The sequence below is a fragment of the Lycium ferocissimum genome, chromosome 6 (assembly GCF_029784015.1).
Source record: "Lycium ferocissimum isolate CSIRO_LF1 chromosome 6, AGI_CSIRO_Lferr_CH_V1, whole genome shotgun sequence".
NCBI lineage: Eukaryota > Viridiplantae > Streptophyta > Magnoliopsida > Solanales > Solanaceae > Lycium > Lycium ferocissimum.
Window position 1 is genome coordinate 33048019 of NC_081347.1, and position 17346 is coordinate 33065364.

A 17346-nucleotide genomic window follows, 5' to 3' on the forward strand; every position below is an offset into this window, starting at 1 on the left:
CAAGAATGTCACAGAATTCAGCCAAAATTCGCACTTTGAAAATTTTGCATATAATTCTCGAGTTCGAAGAATTCCAAGAACAATACGTAAATGGTCTGCATGCTCTGATTCTGTCCGAGAGTATACCAGAATATCATCAATGAACACTATCACAAATAGGTCCAAGAGAGGCCTGAATACATTATTCATCAAATTCATGAACACTGCCGGAGCATTAGTTAACCCAAATGACATCACTCGGAATTCATAATGGCCATATCTCATTCGGAAGGCTGTTTTGGGAATATCTTCTTCTTTAACTCTTACTTGATGATAACCTGACCTTAGGTCTATTTTGGAAAACCACTTGGCACCTTGTAATTGATCAAACAAATCATCAATTCTCGAAAGAGGATATTTATTCTTTATCGTCACCTTATTCAATTGCCTATAATCGATGCACATCCGTAGGGAACCATCTTTCTTTCTCACAAATAGAACTGGTGCTCCCCAAGGTGATTAACTGGGTCTAATAAACCCCTTCTCAAGCAAATCCTTCAATTGTGCCTTTAGCTCTTTCAATTCTGCTGGAGCAATTCGGTAAGGAGGAATAGAAATAGGCTTGGTGTCCAGCAACACATCAATAGCGAAATCAATCTCTCTTTCTGGAGGAAGACCTGGAAGTTCATCTGGAAATACATCTAGAAATTCATTCACTACCGGAACGGATTGGAAAGTTGGTGGCTTTGCTTCGGTGTCATGAACTCGGACTAAGTGGTAAATATAGCCTTTTGCTATCATCTTTCTTGCCTTAAGGTAGGAAATACACCTACCTTTTAGAGATGCTGTATTACCCTTCCATTCGAGCACAGGCTCTCCGGAAATTGGAATCGAACTACTTTCATTCGGCAATCAACATTAGCATAAAATGAGGCCTACCAATCCATACCCATGATTACATCGAAATCTAGCATTTCCAGCTCAACTAAATCAACTTCAGTCTGGCAGTCACATATCATAATTACACAATTTTTGTACACTTGTCTAGCCATCACGGGATCACCAACCGGAGTAGATACCTCAAAAGGTTTAATTGGCTCGGGTTTCACCCCAATACGATCAGCAATATATGGAGTAACATAAGATAGTGTAGAACCCAGATCTATCAATGCATATACGTCATGAAAAAATACGGATAATATACCTGTAACCACATCCGGGGAGGACTCACGATCTTGTCGTCCGGCTAAAGCATAGATACAGGGCTGGATACCACTTGAACTGGATGCTCCCCCTCTGCCTCTACCTCGGCCTGCTGGAATCTGGGGAGTCTGCCCTACCGGGCGCACAGAAGAAGAACCAGTCGCTGATCCTATGGGCCAAACCCCACCTCTACCTTACCTTGAGGGAAAATCACGCATCATGTGCCCAGTCTGTCCAAAAACATAACAAGCATCTGTACCCTAGCGACATGGCCCCGAATGTAACTTCTTGCACTGTGTTATGTCCCTTATCTTTACGTTGGGACATTATAAAGCTAAGTGCGTCAAGTTTCAGACAAAACTATTTTAGGGTTCCCGGTAAGGGTTTTCACCTCCCGATTTCGTTTCGATGCACAAGATTGCCTATGGATTTCGTTTGGTATAAGAACAATGTTGGAGAATAAGGATTAATTGACCAAGATTGGATGACTAAGTGAGATTAAGAACTTGATTACATCATTAGGAAGCTTAAGTGGCCGTGTGGGCCCCACTTGTGGTTTGGCCAACTCCTATTGGCTAAAAACTTGGGTGGGACACATGTCCACTTTGTGGACTGCATATATAAGGAGGATGGTTGAGTCATAATTCAATTAGAAGTTCATTTCAACATTACAAAGTTAGAGAAATTAAGAGATAGAGAGAGAGTCTCGGCCATAGGGCCGAGAATGAGCTGCTCCAAATTGATCCAAAAAATTAATTTTCCAAGCAAATTAACTCCTCATCAAGTGCATATGAACGTGTAGTAGTTGTTAGAAGGAAGCAAGGAGGTGTAGCATGTCAAAAGCATTGAGGTTCGGCCAAGATTGAAGAACAAGATTGAAGGTAAGGATGATCATTTTTCCATGTGTTGTGTGATGGTTTGAATATATAATTTGTGATTTTATTGTTGGATTGTTGTTGTGGTTGAAGTTGAGATGACCGTGAGCTTAGGTGAAGCCATGCTTGGTTTTATTTTACATGTATTGTTGATGAATTGAGTGTGTGTCAACATATGTAAATGAACAAAGATTGTAGGATTTGGTATGATGTTGCATGTTGATATTGGGCTGTTTTTCTTAAAGTTTAAATGATTCGTGTGTGGTAGACTTGAATGGAATTATGTTTGGTCTTCTTGTACATGTATTGGAAGTGGATTGAAGGTGTTGTAGTATGGATAAATGAGTAAAAATCATGAAGTGGTAGGGATGGCATTGAAGCCGTGTAAGGGGACTGTTTTAGGGGAGTTTATGGACTGTTTTGTGCCAAGTTTTGATTGTTGTTGTTGTGCACATTGTGGTATATTGTATGTATGTTGACTATGTGAATTAAGGTGTTAGTGAAACAAATCATGTTGAGATGTACAAGCAGTCCAAAATCGTGGACTGTTTTGAGATTAGAGGTGAAGTAATATTATTAAACGTGGGGTTGTCGTTGTAAGTTAAAACTGGAAAATTGCTAAGCGGAAATGGTATTGTGGTATGCGTTGTTTGGCTGTGAGTTTGGGACTGATTTGAATGATGTGCAAACTGTCCAAAGTCCCCTAAGACATGTTAAACAAGTTTGGAGTGATATAAGAAAGAATGGTTAGCAATGTTAGCTTGTAGCACTAGTTGGTTTGAATGCGAGCGAAACGTCGTCTAAATGTTTGAAAGGGATTGTGAGCGTCAGATGCGTATTAAATTCCTTTGTAGACTAATTGTAGCTCTTGATATCTTGATATAGGATAAGTGCTATTGGGCAGCAAGTACAAGTTATTATACGACTAAACGCCAAAGGTACGCAAAGCTTATTCCTTCTTTCTTTTGGCATGTCCTAGACGTAAGTAAGACATAATCCGAGCCTCGGGTAACTCCACTCTCTAACTCCTAGCATGACATGTGATCGTTATTCATCCTTAATGTTGAAAATGTTGGAACAGTCGAGTTATGATCTCGCTATCTATTACATGATTGACTTGTATGTAATGTATAGGAGTTTTATTCTTAAAAGGAATTGCATAGGTATGCTTGATCTTCACAAGATGTAACATGCTAGGGTGATACATGTATACGAATCTTGAAACATTCCTTAATATAGTCCATGATGGTAATTGGAAAGAACTTAACATGATTATTGTCCCGATGTCCGAGAGCTGATTTAGTTTACTATTCATTGAGTCTCAAAGATGTTTTACTTATTATGTGGTTGCTTATTACTCTGCTCGTGCTTACCGCGATATCCTTCACTGAGTCCCGGGCCAGGGTACGTTCTCGTGCGCACAACTATTATACTATTCACCGAGTCCCTCACTAGAGGGTCGGGACACGTTATATATATATATATGATGATGATGATATGATGATATGATGATTTGGAGATGGAGGCCAGGAGGGCATATATTCCTTATTACCGAGTCCCTTACTAAAGGGCCGGGACACAAATATGTTTATGTTTATGATGTTATGATTATAAATACCGAGTCCCTTACTAAAGGGCCGGGACACGTATATGTTTATGGTTACGATGTTATGACTGCAATTACCGAGTCCCTCACTAGAGGGCCGGGACACGTTATATATGTTATATACAGAATGATTATGCGCTTTTGATTATAAAACACTATATTGATATTGATATGAGAACGATACGGATGAAATATGTTCAAAGGCAAGTTTTATGAAACTCGATTGTTGCATTGAATCTCGTTCACCTTGTTATAGATATGATTCCATTTACTATGTTTCATGCTTTACATACTCGCACATATTCCGTACCGACCCCTTTCTTCGGGGAGCCGCGTTTCATGCCCGCAGTGCGGACGCTCGTTTCGGGATCCGCCGCCTAGGATATCCATCCAGCTATTTCAGAGTGCTCCTTTGTTCCGGAGCATAGTTTCGTGGTATAACCTTTTGATATGTACATATGTTGTCGTTGAGGGTACGACGGGGCCCTGTCCCGTCATATGATGTCATTGTCACTCTTAGAGGTCCGTGGTCACAAGTGTGGGTCTCGTGTGTGGTTGTTGTTTTGTTATATGGTTATGACTTGTGTTTGGGGCGTACCCATTTGTAGTGGCAAATTTTTCGGCTTGCGTAGCTAAGTATGTTATCATGGCAGCTGTGTATGAAGGTAGCCTCCTCGGCGTGTGTTTTGATTGGGACGTTCCCTTATATATATATATGACAGCCTTGCCGGCTTTGGTGCGATATTAACTGTTAAAGGTTATAACTCTTCAGGAGATAGGTAGCTTCGACTTGCATATGTTTTGCCCTTATACTTATATCAGCTCGTTCATGCTAGTAGCGTATGACTATAGGTAGCAGGTGTATACGAGTGTCCGGCTCGGGCACTAGCCACGGCCTACGGCGTTGGGTCGTGACACACTGACTACGTCGTGGGGCTGGTGGTCTACTCTGGCTATAATCACCCCCAAACTGGAAACCTGAAGCTTTCGAGCTCTGACCCTGCCCTGAATAAATAGAGTGGTCAAATCTCCTACCTGCAAACCGTGGAGGTGCACTAGTTTCCGACTGGCCTGAGTGTCTAGAATATGACTGCCTCGATCCCCCTCTATAGTCGCTACCGGCACCCATGGATCTGGCCCTCTTATTTTGCCCTTTATCAATATCACGCTCACCCCTTTGCGGATGCTGCTACTCTTCTAGGTTCTGGGAATGGGCCTGAATACATGAAATATCCATCCCATCTTGTAATGAAGCCGTTAAACAATCTTTAAATAAATATGGCCCTTAGCCGCTCACAAATCGGTGCACTTTATCTCCCATGTCTGTCACACCCCAATTTCCGATAGGGTATGATGGGCACCCGACCCTTATTTAGGGCCGAGCGAACCCGCTGACTAACGTAACACTCATGACCACACTGGGCCCACAAAACATAACACACACACGATATGAAAATTTTTCAGAAAACAAACATGCCTTTCGTTTTTTTTTTTCCAAACCAAATAAAATCTGCAATCGTATGAAAACTGCAATATAAGGCATAACAGTACTTCGGCTTTTATAGCCGCTTGCCAAACACATCGGTAACATAATACATACAAACACACCGGCTTACGTAGCCGCTTACAAACAGACCCGACATATCATACACTCGACACTGGTCGCAAAGTCTCTATCATAACTTCGAACACCATACGAGCACTCGACTCGGCGGCCTCCGGAGGAAATGGAGCTCGCCAATCCAAATGGAGCATCTTTTGCTAACATCTCCGACTCATCCGTGGGTACCGCGTGGCATGAAACGCAGCCCCCCGAAGAAAGGGGTCGATGCGAAATATGTACTGAGCATGTAAAGCATAGCATACATCAAACGAGGTCATAACTAAAGTAAGAAGTACAGAAAGTGAAGTCGTAATAACCCAACTATCTAAGTACTTACATCCGACACACAAATCATACATATACGTACCGAACGCATCATAATCTGTCACATGGAATGACATTAACCGATGTGGGATTTACCTCATCATCGGTGATCAAACTCATCATCGGAGAACAAACTCATCATACATCATCACATATCAAATGCGGTCCATAGGACCCGGCGGACAGAACGTGGTCGCCACCCTATCTGCGCCACAACACAAGATAACTCCGAAAGATTTCAAATCTCCGTATCCCCGAACACAACACATCATCACAACACATCATAAGCCATATCACAAAGATAACTTCATAAACGGAACCCGGCCCTATGGCGAGGTCTCGGAACCGTAACACAAGATAACTCCGAATATATCATAGTGCGCACGATCAAATACCGGCCCGGGATCCGGTGAAAGATGTAACACAGAACGCACGAGCAGATCGTAAGTAACCACACACATATCAAACACCATCACAAACTCGACCGAATGCTCAGAACGAACCCTTTTTTTGAAAATCCAAAATCATAGTCAAATCAAGTTTTCTCCCGAATCTTGCTCGGGACATTTCAAAACGAACTTCAGAAAACCGTGGTTACGCATCCAAAATCATGGGCATAAAACCCTTATTTCCAACTCGACAGATAAATAAATAATCATAGTGAAGAAAATATTAATTTTTTCCGAAAATCCATAAAGGTAGCATAGAAGGGCCGCGGGCCCCACGGACGGTGCCGACCCCCGTCCGGGCCCGACTACGAGGGGTAGGGGAGAGTGATGTCTTATGAACTTACATATTATGTTTTGGGGCGTTTCGAGGTCGTATGCAAAAGTTACGGACGTTTGAAGTTTCGGAGTCGTTTTAGAACGAGTCTCTTTTGAAAACAAGATTCTTTTGAAAATAGAACTCTTTTGAAACCTTAAAAGTTTAATCCTACAAAAGACATAAGGGTCATAACTCAACCGCATTAAAGATACGAACATCAAGGAACTTATACGAATTGCTTACACAACATTCCAAACTCAACCATATCGAAGACATACAAACCACAACTTAACTATACTAAGGATGCCAACAAAGACGAGCAAAATACGATTCACAAATATATATTCGAGATTTACGAATGGAATTTCCCCGAGGTACATATCATGTTATACCTTAATTCCGTCTAAGACATGCCAAAAAGAAGAGAAGGGTAAGCTTCACATACCCTCGGTTTGCTTCCTAGGCTAATCCAAACTCAAACCTCGGCTGCTCAAAATCTACAATAACATCGATAGGCATCTAACATTAGTCATACACGCTAAAGAATCCAATTCCAAACCATTACTTTTTCTACCAAAAATTGGGCAAAGATTTCCCCTATATATTCACCAACCCCGAGATTTCAACTCGGCTAATATCAACAACAACAACCAAACCAACAACCATCCAAACAAGATTTAAGAACATTCCGAACAATCCACAAAGTATTCAAGACAATCCCAACAATATGCCATGAAACCCGAAACCTTCCAACTTAATGAATACGACAATAATGCGCTTCTTTCTTTCAAATTCTCAACTACACCAATAATCTACACGTTAACAACTTCATTTCCATAAATACAAGAAACCATATTGAAATCACATTATCTTCTCTAATAAGCTATAAACGACTCCAACTTCCATTTAAACCATTAAACCTTCATTTTCATCATAGAATTCATGACAATAACAACTAAATTACCACACAATATTAATTCATTCCTTAGCACACAAAATAACCCATTCTCGGCCAAGGCATCATCATACCTCCTTCATGATTTCCATGCATTTTTACATCACATAATCCATAACCACAACAACTAAAACACTAAGTAAAATTAATCCATTCTTTGTCATACTAAAACAGCCCATACGGCCACACACAACATTCATGGCTCAACCTCAACATCCATATTTTCATGAAGTTTATTCATTTTCTACACCTTACAACAACACACAAACATGTAGAATACAATTAATTCTTCATTCCTACAACACCCACACACACACGGCTATACTCCACATACCATAATTCCATGAACTTCATTCATCAAAGTATACCACAACACACACAACCATCTATAAAGCATGTAAAGGAAATCAAACCTCACCTTCTCCAATCAACTTCTCCTCCTCGGCTAGGCTTGGACAAGGCAACAACGAACGTTTTTCTTGCTCCAACAACCACTCCACGTCGACGAGGGCCCTTCACTTAGTAGGAAATCTTAAAGAAAAGAATTTTCCAAGATCAAATTTGAGGGGCTGGTTTCGGCCAGCCCCCTTGCTCTCCATGGCCGTGTGCCTTTTTCTTTCTCTCTTCAACTCTCTCTTGAAACTTCTTAAGGGTGGAAGTGATTAAGATGACTTACTTAGTCATCTTTGACTACATATATGATTTAAACACATGGCCCCATGGCCCACACACACTCACACATGGCCGGCCACCTAGGGCCATTTGCAAATAATGGCCAACTTTTCATAATTCATTTTTTGGTCCCAAATTTTTCCAACTTTCACTCTCTAATTTTTCCTTATTCCAATCTTACCCTTAACACTTCATACCAACAAAGGATGAATATGCACTTATGCATTGAGACAAAATCAACAAAGCCGGAAATTAAAAGTCTTGTCCATACCTCGTCGCAACCAACTTAGAATATTCCAACGTACGAAATACGGGGTGTAACATCCTTTCCCCCTTTAGAACATTCGTCCTCGAATGTTCAACTAGTCTCACAAAACATCATAAGGATCTCAGGTTAAACTTTTCCTTCTTACTCTTGTCTTAATCTCACTCTTACTATCGGCACGACCTTTCAAGTCGTATTACAAACACACATCTCATTCTTTTCCCATTTCGGGAAAATTTCGGCAGAGTTTCCTCTATACTTCTTACTACCTCAAAACCTGCACGCAGGAAATACCAACAATGCCTCACAGGGCCAACATACATATATGCATATTATATCATATCACAGCCTCACAGGGCTCCCAACATCAACAACAGTACGAAAATGATAAACTTACCTCGTGTGTCCAACTCAAACGGTACCTGAAACACTTTCTTATTTGCTTTCCCCCTTTAGGCTCCAACTCGTATCTCAATCGTGAGTCCCATATCCTTGCCAACATACATCCTTCATACCTTTACTTACCTGCGCACTTCGTGACTTCCAACATCGTCACTTACTTCCCTCTGTCAGGGTCATTCTTCAGCTGCAATCACAAATCAGGGTAAGGAGTCCCATCTCCTATGACTTGGCTCTACGGCACGATCTCAGATGTGAAAGAAGAGTAACCATCCTAAATGCCCCGTAGCCTCCTGTTTATAAATGTGGCGCGCAACACACCATAAACAAGACTCTACCGGACACGACTTTGCAGACAACCCCTAGGACAGACCTGCTCTGATACCACTTTGTCACACCCCAATTTCCGATAGGGTATGATGGGCACCCGACCCTTATTTAGGGCCGAGCGAACCCGCTGACTAACGTAACACTCATGACCACACTGGGCCCACAAAACATAACACACACACGATATGAAAATTTTTCAGAAAACAAACATGCCTTTCGTTTTTTTTTTTTTTTCCAAACCAAATAAAATCTGCAATCGTATGAAAACTGCAATATAAGGCATAACAGTACTTCGGCTTTTATAGCCGCTTGCCAAACACATCGGTAACATAATACATACAAACACACCGGCTTACGTAGCCGCTTACAAACAGACCCGACATATCATACACTCGACACTGTCTGCAAAGTCTCTATCATAACTTCGAACACCATACAGAGCACTCTGACTCGGCAGCACTCCGGAGGAAATGGAGCTCGCCAATCCAGCTGGAGCATCTTTTGCTAACATCTCCGACTCATCCGTGGGTACCTGCGTGGCATGAAACGCAGCCCCCCCGAAGAAAGGGGGTCAGTACGAAATATGTACTGAGCATGTAAAGCATAGCATACATCAAACGAGGTCATAACTAAAGTAAGAAGTACAGAAAGTGAAGTCGTAATAACCCAACTATCTAAGTACTTACATCCGACACACAAATCATACATATACGTACCGAACGCATCATAATCGTCACATGGAATGACATTAACCGATGTGGGATTTACCTCATCATCGGTGATCAAACTCATCATCGGAGAACAAACTCATCATACATCATCACATATCAAATGCGGTCCATAGGACCCGGCGGACAGAACGTGGTCGCCACCCTATCTGGCGCCACAACACGGATAACTCCGGAAGATTTCAAATCTCCGTATCCCCGAACACAACACATCATCACAACACATCATAAGCCATATCACAAAGATAACTTCATAAACGGAACCCGGCCCTATGGCGAGGTCTCGGGAACCGTAACACGAAGATAACTCCGGAATATATCATAGTGCGCACGATCAAATACCGGCCGGATCGGTGAAAGATGTAACACAGAACGCACGAGCAGATCGTAAGTAACCACACACATATCAAACACCATCACAAACTCGACCGAATGCTCAGAACGAACCCTTTTTTTGAAAATCCAAAATCATAGTCAAATCAAGTTTTCTCCCGAATCTTGCTCGGGACATTTCAAAACGAACTTCAGAAAACCGTGGTTACGCATCAAAATCATGGGCATAAAACCCTTATTTCCAACTCGACAGATAAATAAATAATCATAGTGAAGAAAATATTAATTTTTCCGAAAAATCCATAAAGGTAGCATAGAAGGGCCGCGGGCCCCACGGACGGGTGCCGACCCCCGTCCGGGCCCGACTACGAGGGGTAGGGGAGAGTGATGTCTTATGAACTTACATATTATGTTTTGGGGCGTTTCGAGGTCGTATGCAAAAGTTACGGACGTTTGAAGTTTCGGAGTCGTTTTAGAACGAGTCTCTTTTGAAAACAAGATTCTTTTGAAAATAGAACTCTTTTGAAACCTTAAAAGTTTAATCCTACAAAAGACATAAGGGTCATAACTCAGCCGCATTAAAGATACGAACATCAAGGAACTTATACGAATTGCTTACACAACATTCCAAACTCAACCATATCGAAGACATACAAACCACAGCTTAACTATACTAAGGATGCCAACAGCACGAGCAAAATACGATTCACAAATATATATTCGAGATTTACGAATGGAATTTCCCCGAGGTACATATCATGTTATACCTTAATTCCGTCTAAGACATGCCAAAAAGAAGAGAAGGGTAAGCTTCACATACCGGTTTGCTTCCTAGGCTAATCCAAACTCAAACCTCGGTACGCTCAAAATCTACAATAACATCGATAGGCATCTAACATTAGTCATACACGCTAAAGAATCCAATTCCAAACCATTACTTTTTCTACCAAAAATTGGGCAGCATTTCCCCTATATATTCACCAACCCCGAGATTTCAACTCGGCTAATATCAACAACAACAACCAAACCAACAACCATCCAAACAAGATTTAAGAACATTCCGAACAATCCACAAAGTATTCAAGACAATCCCAACAATATGCCATGAAACCCGAAACCTTCCAACTTAATGAATACGACAATAATGCGCTTCTTTCTTTCAAATTCTCAACTACACCAATAATCTACACGTTAACAACTTCATTTCCATAAATACAAGAAACCATATTGAAATCACATTATCTTCTCTAATAAGCTATAAACGACTCCAACTTCCATTTAAACCATTAAACCTTCATTTTCATCATAGAATTCATGACAATAACAACTAAATTACCACACAATATTAATTCATTCCTTAGCACACAAAATAACCCATTCTCGGCCAAGGCATCATCATACCTCCTTCATGATTTCCATGCATTTTTACATCACATAATCCATAACCACAACAACTAAAACACTAAGTAAAATTAATCCATTCTTTGTCATACTAAAACAGCCCATACGGCCACACACAACATTCATGGCTCAACCTCAACATCCATATTTTCATGAAGTTTATTCATTTTCTACACCTTACAACAACACACAAACATGTAGAATACAATTAATTCTTCATTCCTACAACACCCACACACACACGGCTATACTCCACATACCATAATTCCATGAACTTCATTCATCAAAGTATACCACAACACACACAACCATCTATAAAGCATGTAAAGGAAATCAAACCTCACCTTCTCCAATCAACTTCTCCTCCTCGGCTAGGCTTGGACAAGGCAACAACGAACGTTTTCTTGCTCCAACAACCACTCCACGTCGACGAGGGCCCTTCACTTAGTAGGAAATCTTAAAGAAAAGAATTTTCCAAGATCAAATTTGAGGGGGGTGGTTTCGGCCACCCCCTTGCTCTCCATGGCCGTGTGCCTTTTCTTTCTCTCTTCAACTCTCTCTTGAAACTTCTTAAGGGTGGAAGTGATTAAGATGACTTACTTAGTCATCTTTGGCTACATATATGATTTAAACACATGGCCCCATGGCCCACACACACTCACACATGGCCGGCCACCTAGGGCCATTTGCAAATAATGGCCAACTTTTCATAATTCATTTTTTGGTCCCAAATTTTTCCAACTTTCACTCTCTAATTTTTCCTTATTCCAATCTTACCCTTAACACTTCATACCAACAAAGGATGAATATGCACTTATGCATTGAGACAAAATCAACAAAGCCGGAAATTAAAAGTCTTGTCCATACCTCGTCGCAACCAACTTAGAATATTCCAACGTACGAAATACGGGGTGTAACAAAATAGATAGATAGCCTCGTCATTTGTTGACCCGAAGTAGTCCTGGGAAAATCGGAGGCATGTGAGCCGGAGTCGTCTCCCCTTCGCTCTTTCTATAGTGTGCGAGAATAGAAGAGGTATTAGACGGAGCCTCATTATGTGATTCGCGCTCTTCTACATTCATTGGCGGCTCCCTTCTACCCACCTTTCTATCGTAGTCTTGCCATTTCCGGGCCGTAGCTTTTCTCTTTGGCGGCATCTCTGAAATCATAACACACAATTAGGGAGGAAAAATCTTATAACACGGCTCTATCGCACAATCTCAGAAGAAGAAGAATGGTCATTTTTCCTAAATGCCACCGCAGCTCTCCGTTTATTAGTGTGGCGCGCAACACACCATAAATAAGACTCTACTAGACACGGCTCGTAGACAACTACCGGGACCGAAGGCACTCTCCGATGGGAAGACTTTTATCACGATCTCGACTAAAATTGACCAGGGGCAGAAATTTGAGGGGAACCAACCGAGCACCACTCATTCTATTACTCATCATACTCATTCTACATTTCCTTCATTATTCTCGTGCTCATAATCATAGAGAAAACCATTTTCATTTTGAAACATATATTACCTTTATATGCGCATAGCCTTTCGGCTATCAAAATAATACATATATATATATATATATATATATGAATATACCTTAAGAACATCGTAGACCGTCGTGCCCAAAACATATATACACAAAGAATAGTCTAGTAACATACGAACAATAAGAGAGTGCTATAAGGCAACGATAGATCCTACGAGTTTGGATCGCACTCCGCAATACACTGTGGGTATGAACACGGCGTCCAAAGAAAAAGGATGTAAATTAGAACATTGTGCGAGTATGTAAGGCATGAATAAGATGAACATGATAAAGAAATCATAAGACATGAGGTAAAGATATAACTTTTAGCAACTTTTAAGAGTGTGCATTTTAATCGTATTACATATATCATCGTGTATCCATGTATGTCATCATATACTATACCATCATCGTTAACTTTTGCATCCCGGGGAACCATCATTCCCCCCACTAGTGGTGTCATGCCCGGCCCCTAAGCCCCTGTAAACACCAACGCCCCCCCTTAGCGGTGACCTGCCCGGGCCCCCAGAATTTTTCGGTTGCCCTTGGGCCTTTTCGGTTAAATTGGGCCAAAGCCGGAATCATATCATCTTTCACTTAACATAAACTTATCATCATCATACCTTTATCTAAAACATGCATTAGAACTTAAAGGAACTTTAGCTATGTCGGGGTGAATGAGGTCGTGAACCCGATTGCAATGGGGAGTGATCATATTGTCATATTCTTGAAGGGACTAACTTTTTAAGGTGAGTGTACACAAAGAACAACATCATCATCATTATCATCTCGTTCGTATCTCTTTTCTTTATCTTATACATATATAGCTCTTTATAGTCATAGACTCATGTTTCCGTTATATAGAAAAATCATGAAAAAATAGAAAGATTCAGCCATAGGAGTCATGCCTTAGAAGGAAAGGACTATCCTTACATCCCTTTTCGTTTAGCTACTCTATCGCTTGATGTTCTTCTTCAATGCTCACATTTCTACCTTCAGAGAGTTCGCATAACATTAGCTAATCGATTATATGAACGCTTACTAAAGCTAGGGAACATTGGCACGTTTCCTTTGTTTATACAACTTTCCTCATATCATATATCAACTCCCAAACATCATAATAACATCACAACATTACAACCACAATCTTCTTCATCTACATTATCCACATTTACATTCACTTCAATTCATCCATAATCATGGTCGTAGTACACTAGTAGTTTTCTCTCACATATAATGCTTATCCTGTTCTTAATATCATTTATAACATAATCATAATCACAAATATCAATAATCTGCTACCCCAAAGTACTAAAAAATCTCATTATTCTCATCTTTGTGACCCTTTTCCCTATCTCCTTTCATAATATAAGTCTTCCAACCTCTAAATTTTCTTAAACAACATAGAATGATTGTAGAACTTCTTAGATAGTGTAGGAAGGTTTTGGTGGAAATATTTTCACTTGACCCAAAAACCCTAATACCCAAGGGAAATTTCTTGACTTGGATGGACTCCAATGTTTTTTACACTTGATTACTTGGTTTGATGAAGAAGAAAAAATTTTCAAATTTCTTTTTAAGAAGTGTGGATAACTTTCTAGAGGGTTTTTGAGGTGGGGAAAAAAAAAATAAATGAATTAAATGAGGTTGACCTTATTTTAAATTTTTAAATTCGAGCATTTCGGGGGCCCTCTTATCTTTTTATAGTCTTGTTAGCGGATTTGGTGGGAAGCCCCTTGGGGCTGACCATATGGCCTAACATACACGATGTTTTATACGAAAAAAAGGGGCCCTTAAAATGCCCCCCGAACTTTTTTTCCCGATCGTTTGATCCCCAAATCCTTAACCCTTACCACTTGTTTAACACCTCTTAACAAATCTAAGGGACATTATAACTCTTCTCCAAAAATATTAGGTCTTTTCCCCGATACTCAAAATCTTTCTCAATACATAACGTATACCTTGCCTTTTTTGGGCCAACTTTCTTCTCTTACTTAAATTTCTTTGAAATCTAAATTAGGATCATCTTTTTTTTTCACAAATATCTTACTTGTACCCTTTTATCTTTCCCCGTGCATAAACGGTTTTTTTAAGGGTGTAACAACAACCCCTTTAAGGGCACAAAAACACCCAGAGATAGTTTCCTTGTATTTCCATACTTCCCTTGGGTTTGAGTTTTAAGCTTGGGGCACCCTAACCTTTTGAAGTGGTTGGGGGCTCTTAGAGATCTTGGGGGGAGGTTTTGGGTGAAAAGATGAAAAAAGGACTCTCCCCCTTTTTAAAAAAGAAAAAGGGGGCCCCCCTCCCGTCGGCCCAAAGGACGGCTGGGGGGGTACCCTGCTTTTTTAACTTTCTTTTTTTGGATAGTGGGGGGGGGGTACTTTTTTTCGGGCATATGACAGATTCGGTTTGCGAAATTTGGGTTTTGGAAAGAGGACTATCTAAACTTAGCTTGCATAGGTTAGATTCCCTAAAACCCTATGCTAGAGATACCTTCCCTCAAATTGGGCCAAAATCTTGTCCAAATTTTTCCAAATTTTCCAAAAGGGTTTTTACAAAATTTGTTTCTTGATTTTGATCCCCAAATTTGGTACAAAATAACTGCAAAAACCCTTTTTAAACCCTTTTGGGGGTTACTGGCTTTTTTAACTTATTTGGGCACTAAAAAAAACGACGCAAAAAAAATTTTTAGGGGTAACAAATAGGGGTACGAGAAACCCCAGCAGTTATCTCTGGTAAATCAAAATTGCAGTGAAATGGGCCCCGGAATGGGACATCAATACATTTAAATTGCCTGGAGAGCAAGGGAAAGAATAAACATGGCGCATGAAAGTAGACGAAATTAAACTATAAAAGAATATGAACATGAACATAATCCGGGGTATAAAATAACCCGAGTAAAACAATTAAAGGGAGAGTCAATAAGACATATAACCACCCGGAGCACGTGGCGTCGATCTCTGTTACAACCATCCATACCTTGCGGGATAGAGACTGAACTAATGAATGATCCTAAAATAACCCCCAATGGGAACAGAAAGGGAAACATCCTTATTTGGAAAGGGTCCATCCCATGGGAAAAGTGTTTATGAGAAAACCCCCTCGTTTTTAACTCCCCAAAAAAATGAACATGAATATAGTTGGGTTAGAAGCCTGGTTTTATAAACATATTTAGACATGATTTGAAATATAATACAACATCAATATAATTTCTAAGACATGAAAATATTGGGGGATTCAAAATAATTATATAGAGCTTATAAATACTTGTGTTACTTTTAAACTCATGAATGATATTAGGACATGGAACGTGCGTGTTCATGGCATTTTAATGATATATTATGAACACAAACAAAGAGATTATAAATTAGCTATAACATGGTTTAGTATTTTCATGAACAAGGGCAATTATAGAAATCATAGAAAGAACCTGGCGTGGGAAGAACAATGATGTTCCCACACGTGGATGAAAACCTACATACCTTAATCACTCCAAAACTTGAGAAAAGTATGAATCTTTGAAGAAGAATTCCAAAAGTTTGAATCTTGAACCTTGAGATGGGTTTTCTTGAAAACCCTAGGTTAGAAACAATGGATTATAACATAGAATTCATGTGTTGATGTTAGAAATACTTAGAATCAATTGGAAGAGGCTTACCTTGGTATAGGAGGATGATGGGAACAGAGAATGGTCATTCAAGGGCTTAAGGATGTGAAGAATGAAGTGGAATAGCCAAAAAACAAAGTTTTAAATTGTTGTCGGACCCGTTTTAACTCACTTTAAACCCATTTTATGGGATATAAATTATTTTATGACCGTAAATCATACCGTGAAACCATAACAGTGTACTAGATCTTTTGGGTATTTTTACGGACAATGATTCCCGCGATTTCGGAGAATATTTAAATAAACTATACAAAACTTCTTGTACAAATGTCCATTTGATCCTACAATATACCATTGAAAAGGTATTTCAAAAGGGCTACGATTTTCATGTTGAAACTTTCAAAATTCCTTATAAATTTTTTTATTATTTATTAACGAGGCTTTGTCCAAACTCACTGGAAGCATGCTAGGGGTAGCTCGTTTACTTCATCCTAAGACTCTCTTATGACTTGATTTTCAAAGCCTTTTTGTCTACACTACTCATATTGATTTCATTATACCCTCGTCATCAGTCAAACCTTACCCGCTCATTTGACTTATGTTAAAAATTTTAAAAAAATTCAAGGAAGGGTTTTTGAGCATTATAATCCCATTTTTTCGGAACCGGTGATCCGGGGGCAACATAGTTGCTTATAAAAAATTTACTTGAGTTTGAATTCGATGTAAGTGAGAGTTTAAGCTTTATGCTTGCTCTACAAAATCTTAAAATGT